At 52.4% G+C, this 23,799-nt stretch overlaps 1 protein-coding gene across 2 annotated transcripts in view; it reads left to right on the top strand.

The window, feature by feature from the left end:
• ARL15 (ARF like GTPase 15) overlaps window positions 1-23,799 on the top strand; it is a 1,924,177-nt gene that overhangs the window by 764,467 nt on the left and 1,135,911 nt on the right. The gene's annotated exons all lie outside the window — the stretch shown is intronic.

Raw genomic sequence — 23,799 nt, 5'->3', positions numbered from 1 at the left:
TCGGGCCTGGGGGAGCGGGCTTCGTGTATTACAGGGGTTCGCGTGAAGTCCCACACGCGATCGGGCCTGGGGGAGCGTGCTACGTATATTTCAGGGGTTCGCGTGAAGTTTCACACGCGAATAGCCTGGGCGCGTGAATTTGAGGGGTGCGCGGGAAGTTCCTCACGCGATCGGGCCTGGGGGAGCGGGCTACGTGTATTACAGGGGTTCGCGTGAAGTTCCTCACGCGATCGGGCCTGGGGGAGCGGGCTACGTGTATTACAGGGGTTCGCGTGAAGTTCCTCACGCGATCGGGCCTGGGGGAGCGGGCTTCGTGTATTACAGGGGTTCGTGTGAAGTCCCACACGCGATCGGGCCTGGGGGAGCGTGCTACGTATATTTCAGGGGTTCGCGTGAAGTTTCACACGCGAATAGCCTGGGCGCGTGAATTTGAGGGGTGCGCGGGAAGTTCCTCACGCGATCGGGCCTGGGGGAGCGGGCTACGTGTATTACAGGGGTTCGCGTGAAGTTCCTCACGCGATCGGGCCTGGGGGAGCGGGCTACGTGTATTACAGGGGTTCGCGTGAAGTTCCTCACGTGATCGGGCCTGGGGGAGCGGGCTTCGTGTATTACAGGGGTTCGCGTGAAGTTCCACACGCGATCGGGCCTGGGGGAGCGTGCTACGTATATTTCAGGGGTTCGCGTGAAGTTTCACACGCGAATAGCCTGGGCGCGTGAATTTGAGGGGTGCGCGGGAAGTTCCTCACGCGATCGGGCCTGGGGGAGCGGGCTACGTGTATTACAGGGGTTCGCGGGAAGTTCCACACGCGAATAGCCTGGGCGCGTGTATTTCAGGGGTGCGCGGGACGTTCCACACGCGAATAGCCTGGGCGCGTGAATTTGAGGGGTGCGCGGGAAGTTCCACACGCGAATAGCCTGGGCGCGTGAATTTGAGGGGTGCGCGGGAAGTTCCACACGCGAATAGCCTGGGCGCGTGAATTTCAGGGGTGCGCGGGAAGTTCCACACGCGAATAGCCTGGGCGCGTGAATTTGAGGGGTGTGCGGGAAGTTCCTCACGCGATCGGGCCTGGGGGAGCGGGCTACGTGTATTTCAGGGGTGCGCGGGAAGTTCCACACGCGAATAGCCTGGGCGCGTGTATTTCAGGGGTTCGCGGGAAGTTCCACACGCGAATAGCCTGGGCGCGTGTATTTCAGGGGTGCGCGGGAAGTTCCACACGCGAATAGCCTGGGCGCGTGCATTTCAGGGGTTCGCGGGAAGTTCCACACGTGAATACCCTGGGCGCGTGTATTTCAGGGGTGCGCGGGAAGTTCCACACGCGAATAGCCTGGGCGTGTGAATTTGAGGGGTGCTCGGGAAGTTCCACACGCGAATAGCCTGGGCGCGTGAATTTGAGGGGTGCGCGGGAAGTTCCACACGCGAATAGCCTGGGCGCGTGAATTTCAGGGGTGCGCGGGAAGTTCCACACGCGAATAGCCTGGGCGCGTGAATTTGAGGGGTGTGCGGGAAGTTCCTCACGCGATCGGGCCTGGGGGAGCGGGCTACGTGTATTTCAGGGGTGCGCGGGAAGTTCCACACGCGAATAGCCTGGGCGCGTGTATTTCAGGGGTTCGCGGGAAGTTCCACACGCGAATAGCCTGGGCGCGTGTATTTCAGGGGTGCGCGGGAAGTTCCACACGCGAATAGCCTGGGCGCGTGTATTTCGGGGGTTCGCGGGAAGTTCCACACGCGAATAGCCTGGGCGCGTGTATTTCAGGGGTGCGCGGGAAGTTCCACACGCGAATAGCCTGGGCGCGTGAATTTGAGGGGTGCGCGGGAAGTTCCACACGCGAATAGCCTGGGCGCGTGAATTTGAGGGGTGCGCGGGAAGTTCCACACGCGAATAGCCTGGGCGCGTGAATTTCAGGGGTGCGCGGGAAGTTCCACACGCGAATAGCCTGGGCGCGTGAATTTGAGGGGTGCGCGGGAAGTTCCTCACGCGATCGGGCCTGGGGGAGCGGGCTACGTGTATTTCAGGGGTGCGCGGGAAGTTCCACACGCGAATAGCCTGGGCGCGTGTATTTCAGGGGTTCGCGGGAAGTTCCACACGCGAATAGCCTGGGCGTGTGTATTTCAGGGGTGCGCGGGAAGTTCCACACGCGAATAGCCTGGGCGCGTGTATTTCAGGGGTGCGCGGGAAGTTCCACACGCGAATAGCCTGGGCGCGTGTATTCCAGGGGTGCGCGGGAAGTTCCACACGCGAATAGCCTGGGCGCGTGTATTCCAGGGGTGCGCGGGAAGTTCCACACGCGAATAGCCTGGGCGCGTGTATTCCAGGGGTGCGCGGGAAGTTCCACACGCGAATAGCCTGGGCGCGTGTATTCCAGGGGTGCGCGGGAAGTTCCACACGCGAATAGCCTGGGCGCGTGTATTTCAGGGGTGCGCGGGAAGTTCCACATGTGATTTGACAGTGTGGCTCCTCCCAGGTGTACCCTGTACACCCTCCACGGCCCCTGCAGGCAGCCCACACCACAGGGGACTACCCTGCATCCCTGGTCATGTCCCGCAGGCAGCCCACCCAACATGGGCATGCCCCCCAGCAAAGGCACATGTCTCCTTGAACTAATGAACACCAACACATGTCCCCTTGCACCCCCACCCCCCAGCACTGTGGGGCACCTGCCAGCAGGCCCCCACCCATGTCCAACTCATGTCTCTCACCACCCCCACCCCCCAGCACTGTGGGGCACCTGCCAGCAGGCCCCCACCCATGTCCAACTCATGTCTCTCACCACCCCCACCCCCCAGCACTGTGGGGCACCTGCCAGCAGGCCCCCACCCATGTCCAATCCATGCCCCCCTGCACCTGGGTCCCAACATTCCCCAATCATGTCCGTAATGGCCATCCTCCCCTGCCAAAAGGCCCAACCAACTATCACACCCACCCACATATCAAAGGCAATTACATGTTACACCCCCAATGTAAATAATGCAATTTAACACATGTCTGTCACACACAATGGCTGCAAGTGAATGACAAAACACCCAACATGACATGCCTGAAAGCAATGAGATGATACGACACATTGAAGATTAAAAAAAAAAATATGTATTGAACAGCAAATAAGAAAAAACACAAAGCAAATCAAACAAAACAAGATGAATGTCCATGAAAAAATTATGAAAAAATAAAATAAGCCAATCAAGAAGATAATCCTGGGTCCATGAGCCCTACCAAATTAAACCTAACTGACTACTAACTAAAAAGGGAACTATATACAAAAAAGTGGTGCATTGTCCAATCGCAACCCAAAAAAAATTCAAAAAAACAAAGGAAACCTAACCCTAACTATACAACTATATACAAAGGCAGCGGGCTATTCGGACGGCTCACTGGTTGTTGTCATGGGCCAGGGCATCCTCGAACTCCTGCTCAATGGCTTGGAGGCGGGCATGTTCCCTGGCCCCGAGGTCCCGCAGGGATAACGCAGTGTCAAGCTCAAACTCCCTGCGAAGACCCTCGAGGCACTCAGCCCGCCTCAGCGCCCTCCGCATGGAGTCCTCCGCCCTGACCATCGTGAGCCGTTCCTCCTCTGCCCGCTGCCGCTCCGCACCTATCCGCTGGCACAACCTCTCCCACACGGAAGCCACTCCCATTCCAGGGTTCTCCTGCCCTCCGGCCGATGCCTGCACCCCTGATGTTGATGGCCCCGAGCCATGATGCCTCCCACGTTGAGCCTGCTGCTGCCTCCGACGCAACTGCCTGTGCCAGCACGACGGCATCCAGGCTGATGGAAACCACCGACGCCGTCGTGCATGTGCCCTGCCCGATGATGCCGTCACATCCTCCATCTGCTGGGGTCCAGTTGCTCTGGTGTCCACCCCTGCTGGATCTCTGACTCCCGACTGTGGCAGGGATGGGATCCCCACCGAGCTGGCTGCATTGGTCGGGGCAGGTCCACAGGGGGCCCTGGTGGCATCTGGGCTGGAAGACGGCAAGGAGAACGACTGGTGGATAGCCTGCACAGAGGAGGAGAGGGCCGCCACATTGGCCAACACATGCAGGAAACCCCCGAACATGGCCGATCCCAATTGGGCCACGTCGGCACGGTGCACTTCGTGATGACGTGCGTGCTCCTCCCGGGAAGCACGCACGGCATCACGAATCGCAGCCGTGCGCAACGCGACCCCAATCAGGACCTTCTCCGCACGGCCAGGGGTTCCCACGTCCGCAGGTGGAGGGGAGTCAGGTGACATGGACATCCCCTCTACCTGCGGACAGGCCTGGGACGGGGCATCCCTGCTGGTGCATGGTGGTGCACTCACAGGGTCAGGGACAGCGACATGCACAGGCCCCTCCACGGTGACCTGTGCTGCCTCCTGCCCCTGGCCCTGGACTGCACCACTTGCACCAGCAGGGATGCCCCCACCAGGCCCCATGTGTGCCCCAGTGGCGGCCTCCTCCTCCTCTGTGCAAACCACCAACCTGGATGGCTCCTCACCGTCTCCCACCGTAGCAGGCCCCTGTGGGGGCTCACCCACCCCTTCCGCTGCAGCCGTGGGGGCATCCCCGCCGCCTTGCTCCACAGCGCCGTCTCCGCCCTCTTCTTCACTAGCCGCTGCGTAGAGGGAGACAAAGAACACAAGCATCAGGGCACTGTACAATGGTCCCCTAGACAGGAAGCAATAGCAGATGAGCACCACTGTCAAAGTACACTTCCATCATGTCCCTCCACAACACATGGGCCAGTCCAGGCAAAACACACACAGTAACAGGCATGGTGCATGCCATGGACATTTCCATGCATGTCCAATGGACTCTTGAAACATTCAATGATATGTAACTCACATGCATCATGCCTCATGCCCATCACATGCACACACATCACCTCAGTCACATCCATCTGGCCCCAAACACACCAAACACAGCGGATACAAGGGTAATTTTGCTGCTTTACTGAATCTCTGCATTGTCACACACATGTGTCATGCATCCATGGCATGCACAAGTCACAGACACGCAGGTCAGGCACACAGACATGGCTACCATATATGTACCTGGCATCAGCACCCATCCCTCACCCCCACCCATGTTCAGGTACAGAGACTGGCATGCTCTCATGTTCATAATCTGATTAGGGCTCCCCATGCGGCATTTCAACACATGCAACAACCATGTGCATCACACATCACTGGTCGCACATGCATTACCATGATGTCCCTGCACACATACATGCATACATGGGCTATGGCACACATACAGGCAAGTATCATAGAACCAGCACACCGCAACATGCCCTGTCTCACACAGTAATGCATGGACACTTACCGCTCAACTCCAGACGGGCCTCCCTCTCAAGGATCTGGGCGTGGAGCGCTGGGCGTACGCGTTCCAGGACCCTCATCTGGATGGTACTCATGCGGCCCCGGCCCCCCTCCACGAGGCGCCGGGCCTTCACAAGGGTCCTGGACCTCAAGTCCTCCCAGCGCTTCTTGATCTTCAGGACGTCGCGGGTTGCCACCCCCTCCGCGTTGATGGCAACCACACAGTCGGCCCAGATCCTCTGCCGTCCTTCCTTGCTGGCGCGGGACGATCCAAAGAGGGCATCATACTGCCCCAGGACATGCTCCACCAGGACACCAACTTCGGTGACAGTGAAGCTGGTGCCCCTCTGCCCCTCTGGCCTGGGGTTGCCACTGGTGCCAGATGTGGAAGTGCCCGACATGGCAACCCCAGAGGCAGGTGTGGGTGGGCAACTGGGTCCTGGGGCTGGGCTGTGGAGCGATGTAATACCAGTCGGGAGTCTTCAGTTCCAGCAGGGGTGGACACAGCAACTGGACCCCTGCAGATGGCTGATGTGCAGGCACCAAATGGCAGGGCACGGTGGCAGCAGGCAGGCAGGCAGGCAGGCAGCAGCAGATGGCACGTGGGAGGCTGCTCGGGGCACTGGGGGGCAGTAACTCGGCCTTCTGGGCAGGAGCGTGGGCTTCCGTGTGTTTTCGCGTGGCCAGCTTGATACGGAGTGATTTGGCACGTGAAAATCCTGCACGTCAGCGTGAAATCCGAGGAAAGGCCCTTAGCGCGTAAGCGCGTCAGCACGCATACGCGATTCGATTGGACCAGAGTCCCTCAGCGCGTAAGCGCGTCTGTGACGTGACCCGCACGGGTGTTCCCCACTCAGGACGTGATGACGGGGCACACGTGGAGATACTGCACGTCAGAGTGTCATCGCGTGTAATTGGACAAAAGTGCGCGTACACGCGATTGGCCTATGTACGTGTATTTAATGGGTGCGCGGCCACTTACACACGCAAGTACGTCAGCGAACCTGTATCCCGTGGTGCGTGTGAATTTCCACACGCTATTGGACTGGCAACAGGATTCCAGGGCTGCGCGGGTCACACGCTGTATCCCGTGGTGCGTGTGAATTTCCACACGCTATTGGACTGGCAACAGGATTCCAGGGCTGCGCGGGTCACACGCTCGCCTAGAACACGCGCTAAGCATAAATCGCGGACTTTAACAATAACAAGCTCAGACGCCAGGATGAACATACCGTTCCTAGCAGCAGTGGCAGTGGGCTACCAAAGGAGGAGGAGGAGGATAGTCAGGGCCAGAATATTCACACCCAGAACCAGCCTTTTCGGGATGCCTGATGACCAGGTGTATGGGAGGTACAGGTTTCCACCACACATCATACTGGACCTGGTGACTGAGTGGGAGGATGACCTCACATCACCCACCCTGTGCTCCCAAGCACTCAGCCCCCTGGAGAAGGTCCTCAATGTACTGCACTTCTTAGCCACTGGATCATTTCAGCGGACAAGTGCCATAGTGGGTGGGGTGTCACAGGCCACCCAGTCACGCTGCCTACACCAGGTCTTGAACATCATGACTGCACGCCCATCAGTCCGCAGGCACATATACCTGCCCAGAACACCTGCAGAAAGGCATGCTGCCGCCCTGGATTTTTACGCAGTGGCACGATTCCCCAAAGTGCTAGGTGCCATCGACTGCACCCATGTGGCTCTACGTCCCCCCAGGGCATCTGAGCACATCTATAGGAACCGCAAGCACTGGCATTCCATCAACGTGCAGGTAGCATGTAATGCCAAGGGAATCATCACCTCAGTATATGCCAACTATCCCGGCTCCACCCACGACAGCTTCATTTACCGAATGTCCACCCTAAGCCGGGACCTAGAAGCTGGGCGGCATGGCGATACATGGCTGCTTGGTGAGTATGTATGCCACTGCACATGCATGCATGTTGGATACTGAGCAAGGTCACAACCTCACCAATGATACCAATCCCCACCTCCACAGGGGACAGTGCCTACCCTCTCAGCCCCCACATGATGACGCCAATTCGGAACCCCACCACGCCACCCCAGGTAAGATTTAACACAGCCCACATTACAACCAGGGGCATAGTGGAGCGCACATTCGGAGTGCTGAAGTCACGCTTTCGCTCCCTTGACCGTTCTGGCGGGCAGCTGTTATACGCTCCCCCAGTAGTGTGCAGGATCATAGTGGCAGCATGTGTCCTGCACAACGTTGCAACACGCCGGGGCCTGGCCGTGGACATGGTGGTGGCCCCACATCCCCAACCACATGCACAGCCGCTGCGCATGGGAGGGGAAAGGGCACGGGGGGAGGCAGCCCGTACACAGCTAGTGGCTAATTACTTCACATAGAAATCACACCCCTGTGGAGTGCACACTGCCCTGGCACATTCCATCTGACAATCAATGATGACTCAACCTGACACTGATCCTGAATGTGTGGAGAATGAACCGGGAATTCCATGTCAGCCTGAGATTGTTCACCTGGAAGTGTCACAATGTGTGCATCCCTACCCACACAGACACCACCAATGCAGTTTTGTGAAGTTACACATTGAAGCAGCTAAAATGAATACCCACTTGCAAAATGCAACAAGAGGACAGTGCCATGTCAGCCAACCCAACCCCAGCACTGCCACACGACACACCGTGCCATGTCATGCTAATTGCAGGTTAACAAAGTAATCCCCACAACATGACATCACTCTCACTATGTACAGTGGCACTATTAGAAACCTGCAACACCTGAAATGCTCACAGCAATGCCGGACCAACAACATACTTGAGCACGTAGTACCATTAACATGACATCAAAAATGTAACATATTAGTAGTCTCACCACCTGGAAATGCCTGCACTCCCACCACTACCAACTGTGCAGTGTTGGCGCCATGTAGAGTTGTAGGTGCACTGCTGCCAACATGGTCCCCATCGCCAGACTAGAGGTCCTTGTGTGGACTTGAGGAAGGGACCTGCAAATTGGGAGGTAGACACAGAAGAAGAGTTACACATCAATGCAACATGCAGTGTACAACACAACAGCAATATGCACTAGGAATGTATACACAGTATTGACTACAGACTGGCCACACAGTTCATGGGAGTCCAACGTCACTGTGTAATTCACTGTCACTTGGGCACACCCTTTGCAAGCCCATGGAAACGGGAAGCAGGAGGGGTGTGTGTGACTCAAACCCAAGCATCTGAACCAAATACATTACAAGCCTGCATGTGCCCAGCCACAATGCAGCGTATGCCCACAGGAACCACGGAAGCCAACAGATCGGAGCCAACAGATCGGAGCCAACAGATCGGAGCCAACAGATCGGAGCCAACAGATCGGAGCCAACAGATCGGAGCCAACAGATCGGAGCCAACAGATCGGAGCCAACAGATCGGAGCCAACAGATCGGAGCCAACAGATCGGAGCCAACAGATCGGAGCCAACAGATCCTCCCAAAAAAATTGGGAATAAAAAAAATCAAAATAAAAATGAAAATAAGAAAAAATCAAAAATGGCCATTGATGGGCCCGGGGGGGTTGGGGAGGCCACCCAGGAGGTCCGAGGACAGGATGCACACCAGAACCCACCTGCGTGGATCCTGGGAAAATAAAACACCTCCATGGGCTCATGGCCCACACGGCTACCCTATTGTGGGAGTGTCACTGCTGTCGCTATTATCACCCTGTGCAGCTGCATCCGGAGGTGGTTGCACTATGGGAGGCAGCCCACGCAAGGCCCTAGTCTGCTCCTCCATGGCTGCAAGCATGCGGGTGTGGTAGGTCTGGTTCTGGAGGATGAGTGTGCGGAGGTCCCCATGCAACAACTCACGGGATGCCCGGACCTCCGCCCTCGTTGCCTGCATCTCAGCTGAGAGCGTACGGGTGAGACGCTCCAGCTGCTGTTCTGTCCTTTGGTGTGTGGAAGCCTCAAGCTCAACAAGAGTCGTCCTGAGGTGTAGGAGCTCCTGCCTCAGGGCTTCCCTGTGGCCCTGGGACTCAATGGAGATGGCCTCCTGCAGAGTCGCCAGTGCCGCCCGCCTGTCCCTGTTGGACCCCAACATGTCCTCCCTGTGTGACTGGCAGATGGAGTCAGTTGCCTGCTCTAGTCGCTCCATCAGCCTTTCTGGGGGGACAATGGAAGTGGCCACCCTATCCATGGCCTGAGCCATCATCTCGGATGATGCAGCCTGTTGGGTAGCCATACCGTAAATGGATTGCTCCCATGCGGTATTGCCAGGTGGCGTACGGCCACCACGTCGGCGGGCACCACACCTGTCTGGGGCAAGGCGAACTGCGCCTTGCTGTGCCGGCACTGCCTGAGGCTGCAGGACTGCATTCCCCCTCTGATCTGCTGGCCCAGGAACAGGATCAGATGTCGCGGAGTGTGACCCTGCATCCGTAACCACCAAAGGCGTAGCTGCCAACACTGACATCCCCATGGAGGGTACTGACCCTGGTGCAGGTGGGTGAGACAGAACAGAATCCCTCCCTGGAACACTCACCAGCGACGGCACGTAGGTCTCATCCGAATCAACACCTGAGTACAGCTCGGGGGAGGTGCAGCCAGAGACACCCCTTGAGAGCACGACCTGCAGCACTTGTGGGTTCTCCCCCACCACCACACCACGTCCCTCACTGGTGGTTGGTCGGCCCTGGGACACCTCCTGGGTCTGCACCATCTCCACAACCCCAGCAGTATCAGGTGCGTCTTCCCCTGCAAAGACATGAAAACAAAGTAATGGAAACAGGCATTAGCACCATGGCACACATTGAGGGCTGAGAAGCAAGAGAACCAGTACTTGATTGACATGTCCCACATGACTAAAACCCTCCCATGCATGCACCCTCACTGCTTATGAAGTGCAGGCAAACGGCACACACTGATGACACCAAGATGGAAGATGAACAAATTTTCTGCATGCTGCCTGGCAGTGGCATCACACATTGGCCTGTGATTGGCAGGTGAAACACACATGCCATCACACAGATGGCATGTACCATTGCTATTGAGTGAAGATGGAGAGGAGGGCAGCACCTATTCATTCAGTCCAGTTCCCGCATGTAATAGCTTTTCTGATTCTAACAGGTCAGATTTTTCACCTGGAGCTGCCAGTCTGTAATGGTCAAATTGCACAGGGACATGTGTGTACAAATGATATCCAGGTAACAAAGTCACTCCCCTTTACCATACCCATGTCAGACATGTGACTAGTGGACAGCGACATGCCTAGTGAAAGTGGTGGAATGCAAACAAACTGACTGAATGAACAGTGAAAAATAAGCAAATCTGTTGTGTCAAGGTGACACTTCAAGGGCAACTGGCGTGCAGTTGTGCTAGATGTCTACTGTTGGCAGAAGGGATACTGCTATGGCCAAATGCAGCTGCGCAGGAAGTATTGCATGAAGCACATGGCTGACCCATACGACTGAGGCGCACACACTCTCTCCTGGCACCCAAACAGAAGCCCTCACACACACACCATGCACATGTATGACACACACATGCATGTGCACTCACCGGACAATGCCTCGTAATCAGCCAGATCTCCCACGCCTTGGATCTGTTCCTCCGTGACGTAGGTCCCAGCGACTGACTCATGTGGAGTGAGTTCCATGTCTACTACTGGAGACCCACCTCCAGTCACTAGAGTTGCGGCATGACTTGAGGCCAGCTTACTCTTTGCCCTGCGCTTTAGGTCATTCCAGCGCTTATAGCAATCATTGGCTGTGCGCCTCACGATTCCAAGGGCACTTACGATGTCCGCAACGGTCTGCCAGTGTGCCTGGCGTTGTGCAGGTGTGGTCTTGGATCCTGCAACAATGACCATCTCGTTGTCATGTCCGGACACATACTCGACAAGTGCATTCAGTTCGTCATCCGTGAAGCTGGGCTTCCTGGACGGGCCGGACTGTGTAGCCGTGTCTGGGGCATCAGCCTGTGCCGGACGAGCACTCTTCCTCTTCCGCTTGGAAGGTGGTGGTGATCCTGAGTGTCCTGCGCCGCTCTGGACACTAGGGGCAGGAGCCCTGGTGGACTCTGTATCAGGAGTGTGGGATTGCACACTCAGCATGGGAGTTGGTGCAGGCATTGGCTCGAGTGTGATGGTGTCAGGGGGAATGTCAGCAGCATGGACTAGGACCGACACTGTCCTGGCTGGGTGTGTGAGGGCTGGGGTGGATGGAGCCGCAGCTGCCCCTGCAGCCACTCCGCCCTGCCTCCTTGGTGCAGTAGATGACCTTGCTGCCCCAGATCCACGTGGCATGATGGCATCAACGTGCACCAGCGCACGTGTCGTAGCCCTGCTGACCTGCTGACCTGGAAGTCAGCCATGGAGTCAGCCAGGTCTGGTGCCACAATGGGCTGGTCCAACAAGGGCTGAGCATGGATGGTGTCAGCCACTTCAGCCTCAACGGGAGGGGGGGAGGGGGGGGGATGATGGGTGCCCTTGACTGGTCCTCCACACATGGGGGGACAGGCTCACCCTGCAAGTTACGACCACGTCCCCTACCGGATCCACCACGGCCACCACTTGTGGCTCTTCCACCTTTGCCACCCTTACGGAATCCTCGCCTCCCAGCCATGGCACTGATATTAATGTGCGTATGGGAGTGGCTGTAGACAATTGTCCTGGGCAATTGGGGGTCAAAGGGGTTGGGTACCAGATGGTAATTGTACCCTAGTGCTCTAGCACGGCTGATTGTAACCCCTGGGGAAAGATGACGGGTCACGCAACGCACAGGAGGCCCAAAAAAGGGAGATGACGTGCACGCAACCCCTCCTAGACCACGTGTGCAGAAAGAAAAACCTGCACTACGCTGTGGCACCCAGTAACACAAGAATGAACGTATGCGTGTCACACGCAGCCTAGAATGACCTCTGAAGGGGTAGGCAACACACGGGGCAAGCACAGAAGTTGGATACGTGCGTGACTCACCGTCTGCCAGGTAAAAGAGCGTGAAGAATGAGCGCGTTTGGCTGGCTAAACCCCCGCCAAAAGAAGATGTGTACGCTGTCTGAGAAGACAGGACAACAGTAGAAGGGGACACTGTTTGAGGGAACAGGCCCAGGTAAACCAGTAAAAGAGAAAAAGCTGTCAGAGGTAACAGGGAATACGAACTGGAAACGCCGTGAAGTAAATCGCGTGTGAAACGACAAGAAGTACAGATTTCACCCACTCGCTCTCCACGAAAAGCACGTACAAGGAAATGGTGTTCTACATGTACCTTATATACAGGCCCACACGTACAGCGTCACTTACGCGGCGTGTACGTTCACCAATCACACGCTTTGTCACTCCTGCGTGTAGATCCATTTTCACCAATCACACGCTTTGTCACTTCTACGTGTACATCCATTTTCACCAATCACACGCTTTGACACTGGGACGTGTCACGCAACAATTTCCTGCACGTGCAGGTGACTATAGGCGCGCATATGCTGTTGACGGGTTTACGCGCTAAGGGCCTTTGCTGACGTGTGGGATTTCACTACCTATCAGGCTGTCCACGCGTTCACACACGAGAGACTACGCTCCTGGCCAGGAGGCGAAATTACTGCCCCCCAGAGCCCTGAGCACGCTCCCACCTGCCATCTGCTGCTGCCTGACTGCCTGCTGGCCACGTGCCCCACAGTGCTGGTGGGTGGGGGTGTTGGGAGACATGGGTGGGGGCCTGGTGGAGGGTGCCCCTGCACTGGTGGGGGTGGTGGGAGACATGGGTGGGGGCTTGGTGGAGAGTGCCCCTGGTGGCGGGGGGTGGTGGGAGACATGGGTGGGGGCCTGGTGGAGGCTGCCCCTGGTGGCGGGAGGGTGGGGGTGGTGGGAGACATGAGTGGGGGCCTGGTGGAGGCTGCCCCTGCACTGCTGGGGGGGTGGGGGTGCAGGGGGACATGAGCAGGTGTGCAGGGTAGTCCCCTGTTTTGTAGACTGCCTGCAGGGGCCGTGGAGGGTGTACAGGGAACACCTGTGAGGACCCACCCAGCCTAATCGCGTGTGATGATTCCCACGCACCCCTGTAATACACGTACCCTGGCTAATCGCGTGTATAACTTCCCGCGTACCCCTGTAATACACGTACCCTGGCCAATCGCGTGTTAAACTTCCCGCGTACCCCTGTAATACACGTACCCTGGCCAATCGCGTGTTAAACTTCCCGCGTACCCCTGTAATACACGTACCCTGGCTAATCGCGTGTTGAACTTCCCGCGTACCCCTGTAATACACTTACCCTGGCTAATCGCGTGTTAAACTTCCCGCGTACCCCTGTAATACACGTACCCTGTCCAATCGCGTGTTGGACTTCCCGCGTACCCCTGTAATACACGTACCCTGGCCAATCGCGTGTTAAACTTCCCGCGGACCCCTGTAATACACGTACCCTGGCCAATCGCGTGTTAAACTTCCCGCGTACCCCTGTAATACACGTACCCTGGCTAATTGCGTGTTGAACTTCCCGCGTACCCCTGTAATACACTTACCCTGGCTAATCGCGTGTTAAACTTCCCGCGTACCCCTGTAATACACGTACCCTGGCTAATCGCGTGTATAACTTCCCGCGTACCCCTGTAATACACGTACCCTGGCCAATCGCGTGTTAAACTTCCCGCGTACCCCTGTAATACACGTACCCTGGCCAATCGCGTGTTAAACTTCCCGCGTACCCCTGTAATACACGTACCCTGTCCAATCGCGTGTTGGACTTCCCGCGTACCCCTGTAATACACGTACCCTGGCTAATCGCGTGTATAACTTCCCGCGTACCCCTGTAATACACGTACCCTGGCTAATCGCGTGTATAACTTCCCGCGTACCCCTGTAATACACGTACCCTGGCCAATCGCGTTTTAAACTTCCCGCGTACCCCTGTAATACACGTACCCTGGCTAATCGCGTGTATAACTTCCCGCGTACCCCTGTAATACACGTACCCTGGCCAATCGCGTGTTAAACTTCCCGCGTACCCCTGTAATACACGTACCCTGGCCAATCGCGTGTTAAACTTCCCGCGTACCCCTGTAATACACGTACCCTGTCCAATCGCGTGTTGGACTTCCCGCGTACCCCTGTAATACACGTACCCTGGCTAATCGCGTGTATAACTTCCCGCGTACCCCTGTAATACACGTACCCTGGCCAATCGCGTTTTAAACTTCCCGCGTACCCCTGTAATACACGTACCCTGGCTAATCGCCTGTTAAACTTCCCGCGTACCCCTGTAATACACGTACCCTGGCCAATCGCGTGTTAAACTTCCCGCGTACCCCTGTAATACACGTACCCTGGCTAATTGCGTGTTGAACTTCCCGCGTACCCCTGTAATACACTTACCCTGGCTAATCGCGTGTTAAACTTCCCGCGTACCCCTGTAATACACGTACCCTGGCTAATCGCCTGTTAAACTTCCCGCGTACCCCTGTAATACACGTACCCTGGCCAATCGCGTGTTAAACTTCCCGCGTACCCCTGTAATACACGTACCCTGGCTAATCGCGTGTATGACTTCACGTGTACCCCTGATATGCACGTTACCCGCTTTGCGTTCCTTGTTTGGCTGCCCTGTAAACTGGTCCAGAGTTAGCGCAGCCCTTTGCGATGATTTAGCGATTTTGCTGGCTTTTCCTTGCGAGAGGCCGTTCTTGGGGGCGTTACTGGCGCTGCTGCAGGGTCGCTGCGATACTCTGCGCCACGGCTGGTTTGGGAGCATGTAATCCATGAATACGCTGTGCGCGGAAATCGGTTTTATCGCACGTGCCTGGCGCAGTCAATCGCACGCGGACACTCTGCGCCAGCCGATTGCGACACTTTTCTGCGAAATTCTATGAATTACCCTGAAAGTGTGTAAAGGGGAATGTGTATGCAAAGGAGAGTCAGTGTTATAGCATAAAGGATCAAGGTGGCGGAGTCGGCTCTCCTCCCCACGTTGCCAGCACAGAGTAAGGCGGCCCCCATAAACAGGATGAGACACTCTGGCTCAGGTTATCAAAACAAAGGCAGTTCAAAACGTGGGTTGTGGCCCTCTTGGCCTTCCACGTTAAAATCATGTATTCCAGTTTTCCTTAAGTTCTTTCACAGTTCAACAGAAGTTCATACAGGGCTCCCTCTGTCAGGCTCGGACCTTGCAATCACAGCACTTGCAGTGGTTCCCTTCCACAAGCTTCATTTGTATTAATTAGGGGTTCCCTTCTCCTAACCTATTTCATATCCTTGGTCTCCCTCATTCGGCCTCGGACCTTTCACTTGTGTCGAAGACTTTCAAGTGTGCAAGGCTTTTTCCATAGACCTTTGTAGGACCACTTTGACTTTCACTTCAGCTCTCCCTTTTGTTTTCCCCAGTGTCTCTTGGTCTTCGTAGTTCCATAGCACAATCAGAAAAGTTCAAAGAGATCTTTCTCTTAAAGCAATCTCCTTTTAACTTTCCCTTTCGTCCGGTTTAATCTTGACCATTGCGCATTTTAAAGTCCATTCACTTTGTCGCTTTATAACAAAACATCAAACATTTTGAGGAGACTTTCGAGTGGGCTATTTCATTTTGCAGGACCACTCCGCTACTCTGGCTTCACAGTTATCTGTAACCTTTAAGTTTACTACTGGTGTGCTTTCTTTCACTTCTCATCAGCATGCGTGAAACCTTCAATTGTGAGATACACTGTTGCGGCTTCAATCTTTCCTTGACACAGACCGGCTTATCATGTCTTTTGCTAACTCACCGAGTGTGTGTATTCCTTTCTGGTCTCTGCAGCTTTGATTCACGAGTCAAGGTTGATACCACAGGCTTGGCCTCGCCAAGGGTCACTGGCTTCCTTGACACACAATGCAGGATTCTTCTTGTCTGGGATTTGGCTTTCTCTGCACATTGTTCAGTTTCTCTGAGGCAACAACCTCCTGGAGGGCTCTTCAGGGGTGCCTACCCATCGCTCTGGTTCCTCGATCGGTCATCCTGCTCCAGTGGGTTCGCCTTCGCCCCAGATGATCTGTTCCTTTTCTTGTCTCACCTTGCTCAGTGTCTGTCTCAATGTTCCACCATTTATCCGTGTGGAGGAGCGAATGGGTATCAGATGTATGTGATTAAGGTCAAATGCCTGACTTTGCCAGAGGCTAATGAGAACCAGGCTTGAAAGAACGGGAGGCCGAGACACTTCAATGCTGAAGTTTGAAGCAGGAGAGAGCGTGGCAAGGGAGCCGTTTCTCCAAGAAGCCGGAAGGGTTTGTCAGAGGAAACAGAGAAGCTGGTTAATCTCTCTGAACATTGTGCCAGGAGATTGCTCGTTTGCCTGAGACAGCAAAGCTGCCCAGGAAGGCCTGAGGGGTGAGGGGAGATACCCCGACTTTGGATGAAAGACTTGTGAAGGACGCGTTGTTAAGTACAGCCAGTGAGTTCAAAGTGATGAGAGAGCCCGGTTTGTAACAATGTAAATGATAACCAACGTTGTAAGCAAGGTTAGGTGTAAGAAGCAAGACGAGTTGAAAGCTTGTGTTGAACTGTGATGAAACAAAGTAACAGGGTAGTCCTGTGGAATACTGCATTGTTCAAAAGTCTCTGTGAGATGTGGGAGTTTGTTAAGGTGAAAAGCAAGTTGAATAAAGTTAATGGAAGTGAAAGCCGATGGGAAAGGCTACGGAAAAGAATATTGAGTGAAGCAAGATCCCGATGGGGATCGGATGAAATAGAACTGTGATTAAATTAATTGACAAGGAAGTGGAACTTGTTGTGGTGCTAGTAGGCACGTTTGTAGAAGGACTTGCAGAGTATAAGGAATATGATAACCAGAATGCAACAGTGTCGGAGTGGCCAGACATGGGAATAAGTGAAGCTGTGCTGTTTCAAATATCTTCGACATAAACCGTATGAGGAAAGCAGGAAGATTGTGGAAGGGAACCCCATGTATTCTGATGATGAAATGTGATGAAAAATACTAAAAGAGTTAAAAGTAAAGAGGGTCTGAGCCCTAGTGAGGGAAGCCGGAAGGATCCACACAAGAACATTGTTAAAGTAGAATTGGGTTAAGCTAGAAAGCATTGAATAAGGCGAGGGAAACCTGAGAAAGAGAACATGGTTAAAGCAGAACTGTTATCCTACAGAGCATCGAATCAGGCAAAGGAAGCCTGAAAGAAGTACATGAACTGTGCCAAATAAGAAAACTATTGAAATGCCATTTTGTGAAATGTTTGGAACAAACTGAACTTTTGAAGATCCCGAGTGACTTGAGCTTGGGGAAGGTAGTTGAGAAGAAACTTCATAACCATCCTGATATTTATTTGAGACACTTATATATTTTATCCAATACCCTACACATTGTTAAGTTAGAAAGTGAGGGCAAGCATAGGTTTGACACAGGCAGATTCTTTACTTTTGACAGACAGACTTTTGGACTATTCTTTACATTTAGAAATAGGGCAAGTAAGACTTTCTTCAAACCCCATATTTATAAATAAAGGTATTTGAAACTTTTATCTTTGTATCTGTGTTTACCTCTGAGTACCATGCCTTTCTCAGTTTCCTCCCACAACACTCACCCTCCCAATATGATGCCACTGTCCCATTCAGGGCAGCATTATGTCGTTCTGTGTACATGCACCCCTGCCCCTTATGATTGGTTTTGTGAGGTTGCTTGCATTTGAACATTGAGGGGGGCAGGCAGCTGCGCCTTTGGGGGGGAACTGTGCGTATGCCTGGTTTATTTTGTATGGTATGGACGTGGCCATAGTCGGCATATGGAAGTGTTGCTGTTGTTGCACCCTGCCCATAGGATTATAGCTCGCCATGTCCTACTTCTGCATTCCCTCACAAAATGACTCAACATCCCGCACCCCCAAAACTGAGCTGGTCCTGCTCCCCTTATCTGTCCCATTCCTCCGAACCCCCCTCTGCCCCTACTGTCCCCTCCTCATCCGTGCTGCTGACCTTCTTGTTACCACTCGGGATACTGCTGTTGTGGTCTACCGTTCCATTGCCCTTGCTCTCCGCCTGGCCAGAACGCTGCTATTCTTACATTCAGCCATGCTGCTGCCACGTCTGCTGTCTGTTTGTATAACTGCGCTATTTTTGCTAGCTTTATCTGTACTAGTTTCGCTTCCCGTGCCTGCAAACTTTGTGCCGTTTCCTTGGCCCTCTCTTGAATTTGTTTTCAGTGGTGTATAATTATAGTATGTATTTCGGCCCACCCCTTCGCCTTGATGCCCACTATCTTCTCAAGTGCCTTCTGTACTTCCTTGGGCAACCCCCTTTTAATAACAAGATAGAAAAGAGGTACAGATCGGCCCCACTGGTCTCCTATCTCCGCTCTCCACATCTCCTGCACTTTCAAAATATACTGAGCGGGGTCTTCATCATCTCCCATTGTGTACTGCATTATAGAATGCAAGTCTGGGTATATTTGCTACAAGGCGTCCCACACTGTGCCCTGATAATATTAAAGGGCACCCCTTCATGTGTATCATCATCTAGCTTAATGCCCGGATATCCCACCTTAACCCACACATCTCCAATCTGATCTCCCACTTTTGCTACAAGCAAGCTTTTTATGTCTCCCACAGCTAGAGGGATTCCGGCAGTCTTCTTCTCAAACACATATATCCATTTCCCAGCCCCCGCAGTGAGGGGCGGGAGTGCTTTAATCAAATTGTTCTTATCCATTTGGGGCTAGGGTACATATTGTGTCTTTATCTAATAGTGGTAACTGTGTGCTAATTCCTCACTTTGCTTTCCGTCCATCACCTCCCTTTTTTTTTCTTGCCACTGCGACCCGCCCAAATCTGTTCTTCAATTGCTGAGGCCACAAGCTCTCTACCCATGGGGCAGTTTGCCGTGTCTCCTGCGCCTCTTCTTCATCCTCTAGTTCATCCATGGTGTCCCATTCTCCTTCCCTCAAGTCTCTGTCCACACCCCCGTCAGATCTCACTGTCTCATAACCCACACTCTGCGCTCCTCGGTTGCTACACTTCCCCTTCTCAGTGTGCATGTCCTTTATTGCAGTACTGTCCAATCTAAATAAAATATCTCCAGCCCTCCACTCGTCCAGACCACACCCTGATTTGCTCTCCCCTTCCCTGAGTGCTCTAAAACGTGCCAATTCTGCTTGTGCTGTTTCTAATGCCTCATCTAGGTTTTTCTGTGGTTTACTATCCCGCAATATTGTTGTGTTCAGTGTTATTTAATATGGGGGTGGTTCTGTGGTGGAAGAGGACACATAGGTTGGGTTAGTGTATCCCCTGGCTGCGGATGGTGGTGAGCAGGTAGAGCCCCTCTCTGGGTAAGGGCAGCTGTGTGCCTGCAAGAGCTGTTGGTTGAACTACACTCAGGGTGGGGTTGCTGCCACACTGGGACTTGAACTTGACGTTGTCCTCTACATCCTCTACCGTCTTCCACAACTCTTAAATCTCTTTGCTCTTTTGAATCTTTTTACCTTTGTATTTGGCCACTAAGAAAATGGACATGTGTTCCAATATCCCTCTATCATTCGTGCCCTGCTCTGGCCATGGGCGGGACATGCCCCCCTGTGTCTCCGCCACCCTGCCAGTGATATTTTTTCAATCTTACTCTTGTACAACGGCAATGCACTACATGTGTACTCCAACGGCGTGATCACCCCCATATTGCCAGTCCTTATATTCTCGCAAATATTAAACCATATACAAAAAATACAATATGTTGTATGTATTCCTACCAGTCCTTCACTCTCCTTTTCCCCATTGCCTGCTACTCGCACTTCCTCTGCACACCCACGCACATACGCACAAACTCCTCACGCCCTACAGTCATACTACTTTTCTCACAGGCCCTCCCTCGACCCCCACCTGATGCACAAAAAAGCTAAAGCACTAAAACAATGAGCAAAAATAACGACGACTGCTTCTTCTTGTTCCCCCCACCTGGGATATATTGGGCACAGGAATCCAAGCTCTCCAATTATACTGCACCCCTACTTTTTTAAAATCTCTTTTCACATATAAAACATGGCACCATCTTCTTGCCTAGCTCAGAAAGGTTCCCACACTTCTGTTTCTCTTCTCATATACTTATAAACATAATAATAATACAAATGATAAAAACCGCCATGTGGTATTAACACACTACTCTGCTCCACACCAATCTAGCACACACTCACTTCTTCATCTCCGCATTCACCATTCCCCACTTCCCTCTTAACACACCCCCTCGTTGTTGCTGCCTGGAAGAGTTGTACTTACATATGTGTTCACCCCGAGCCCCTGCATCACGGGGTCGCAATAACTACCTGCACCTTCCTAGAGGCTGCGCCCCGCTCCAAAGAGCAGAGAGGAATTCTGTAAAAACGGCTCCTGTACACCAGTACGGGTTGCGCACTTGGGACTGGTCACTTCAGGTGGGTGCGGCCCCTCCAGATATGCAGCATGGAAGACTCCATCTTTTGCAGAATATCTGGGATCACGTTGGGGTCCCCAAAAATGTACAGAAACTGCTCAATGCTCACACCAGAGAAAATACAACCCACTTGGGAAAAAGGCCCATCACATCTCGTGCAAGAACAAGGTTTATTCTCATAAAAACAAGTATGTGATAGCAAAGGACTCTGCTGCCATGGAGCGCTCTGTCAAAATCATTATGGGCGACAGTTTATGAAGGAAAAAAGCATCACAACTGGCGTACATCACATATGTTACAAATCAGTGTAGCTGGTTGGTGCGACCCTGTACATAGATCACCTGCTTCAGCTTCTCCTGCCCGTCTTCGTCCACGTTGTGTTCCTCTTAGTGCGTCATCGGACACACAGCTCTCTAATTGGCAATTAGAAGTTAGAATCATTGCATGCCCCATCCAAGGCCTAATGTGCACCTGGTACTCCAGCCATGGGTGCAGAGGCTACTTTCGAGGTCACACTATCGTACAAGCCCCCTCCCTGGCAGCCCGCAGTACAAATCACAGGTGCCTGGTATTTTCTGATAGATTGGCAATGAAACAGCTTTATGGTTGGTGGTCTAAATCTGACCGGACTCTGGAATGTTGGGATCTGGAATGTTGGGATCTTGGAATCGGGCATCAGGGCACTATAATTTAGGGTTTGGGCTGGGGGAGGGCAGAGGCTCGTGCCCTCCTTCTCTTCCGATAACTGCTCACAGGGAGCTCTCGGTCCCCTCATGCACTTGCAGGACTCGTTCTTTCAGGGTTACACGTGCTGCTAATATGAGACAATAATAGTTTTATGAATCCCTGTGGATTTGGCCTTTCCCACTGCTGCCCAGACTACAACCAACTCACATTCACATTCGTATTTCTATGTTTCATGTTTGGGCCTACTTCCCTGGCTGCAGCGCAGTGCCAGGCCTCGATTTATACCGTTAAATTCATTTTTTAGAACAAATGTGTATATTATTTAATGCAATTCTTGCTTTTGTTTTGACTTTGTCGGAAATGAAATGCCCCAAATCTATGTAGGATCATTCTGCAAATAAAAGGTTATAATTGGTTTAAGCCTATTCTATGTCAGATTAATTTGCTTTCATTTGACATAGTACACCTAAACTACCCTTTCCATTCAATGTGTGGTCTGCAAAATCAGATTCCGAAATGGTCCATTTGGGGACCACCTCTCTCTGTTTGGATCTTTATTACTCATTTGTCCCTAAATGCTTTTGAGTCTTTCCCCATGGATATCGCTCGATTTAAAGATGGCTGCTTTTTTAGATTGCATTTTATTTTCTAGTACAATCTATACTCAATAACATAATATTCTACCCAACATGCAGCTTCTTTCAGCACCCCTTGACCCCTACACCCCCTCTACAACACAATGTTGGGCCTCTGCCGCATTCAGAATCTCTTGGGGTCTGGGACGATAGCCCCCGCTTTCCAACACCATTTAATGCCAAGTGTTTCAATTGCCCCAATAAGTGTGCTTTTTCAAGGCTGTTTAGGAACCATTAATAGGTTAATACAACATGTTGGCATTAATTATAGCCCTTTCAGTTAACTCTTCCTGATTTCTGTTGAGAGATTTGTATTAAAATTATGTAATTTGTTGGTCAAGAAATTGAAAAACGTGTCAATACAATTGTCGGGGGAGGGGTGGTGGCAGTTATGGAACAAATTTCGTTTTGTTCTGCAGCTTTTTTTCTTCACCAAATTGCAATGAATATTTAATTTGATGTAATTGTGGTTGCGAGTTACATTCTCTGCCTTCCTCCAGTGACAAAATACCTCTAGGCTTTTTTGTCCTGCCTAACTATGTTTTACTGATTTTTCTTTTTAAATGTTTTATATTAATATGGCTTGAAACTAGGTTCATAGTTCACCATCTAATAGAAGGCGCTTTATCTGGAAATCTTTGCTCTTATGTAGACATAGCCTGACATTGGGCCTTTGCGTTCTATTTTTTGCGTGTTCCACTGCGGTTCCACTGCAGGAACGTGAAATGGGGTGGAATCAAGTTTATTTACATTTCCAACAAGGCTCTGTTACTGTAATACAGTTGAAGTCCGTCTTTTATTTTCACTGCCCTTTGTAAGCAAGCATATGGGTAATGGTGTTCCATGCCTCTGCAATGTTGAAACAGAATTTGTGGCTATCAAACCACTGTTTACTATACAAACAGGTATTTATTCTTTTTTTTTTCTTTTGGTAGACTGTTGCGCTGCTATATTTTTCGTAGTGATTTCTTGTAGCTAATAACTTTGTGCAAAAAGTTGGAATTTACATGCTTTCACAACGTACATATCACAGGTCCGACCAATGCATCCTAGCACTACAGCCACATGATGATATCCTTTCGACACATGTGAGGTGCATCCATATTCTGCCACAGAACACGTACAAACTGGCCCACAAATGTAACTCGGGATACTTCCATTCTGCATGCACCAACACAACAGCAAAGCTATCTTGCATTTTCCCTTTTTTCCAACTAACTTAATGACCTCCCTCTCTTCCATATCCAGCAGAGTGCCTGGACAGATGCAAATGTCGGTTCAGTAAGATATAAATACCAATTGTATCATAAACAATTTAGAATACATCATTTGGTGGCACAGGCCCTGGTTTTGTGCAGGGATGATCTGCGAGCATCATAAGCACATGCAGACTGAATTGTTAACACTGCTCCCCTCCTCTTATTTACCTGATTGTGTAATCATCCGTGTCTTACATTTAGACAACGATGTGAGACGTCAACCTCTGAGAAAAGTACAAGTGCTAAACTAGCTTCCTCTATGAGCCGAAATACATTCTGTATTTTCACGCTGTGCCATGTCTGAGGAGAATATTAATTTCCATACCTTGCTGATCCCGCACTATATGGGCAGACCAGCTCAAATTTCCAGGCAATTATCTTTTGATCAGGAGTACTAACTGCAACACCAGAAAGGTGTTTCTGCCGCATAGGGCTTTATTTGTGGCTGCACTTGACATACATGTGAGATTGTACTGCAACTTTACATATGGGGACTATACATCTATATTAGGCATTAGCTGGCATTTATTGAGGCATTTGAGGCTGCAATTGT

Source organism: Ambystoma mexicanum, chromosome 6p (assembly GCF_040938575.1).
Source record: "Ambystoma mexicanum isolate Mex_15411 chromosome 6p, UKY_AmexF1_1, whole genome shotgun sequence".
Lineage (NCBI taxonomy): Eukaryota > Metazoa > Chordata > Amphibia > Caudata > Ambystomatidae > Ambystoma > Ambystoma mexicanum.
This window is presented reverse-complemented; position numbering and strand designations above follow the sequence as displayed.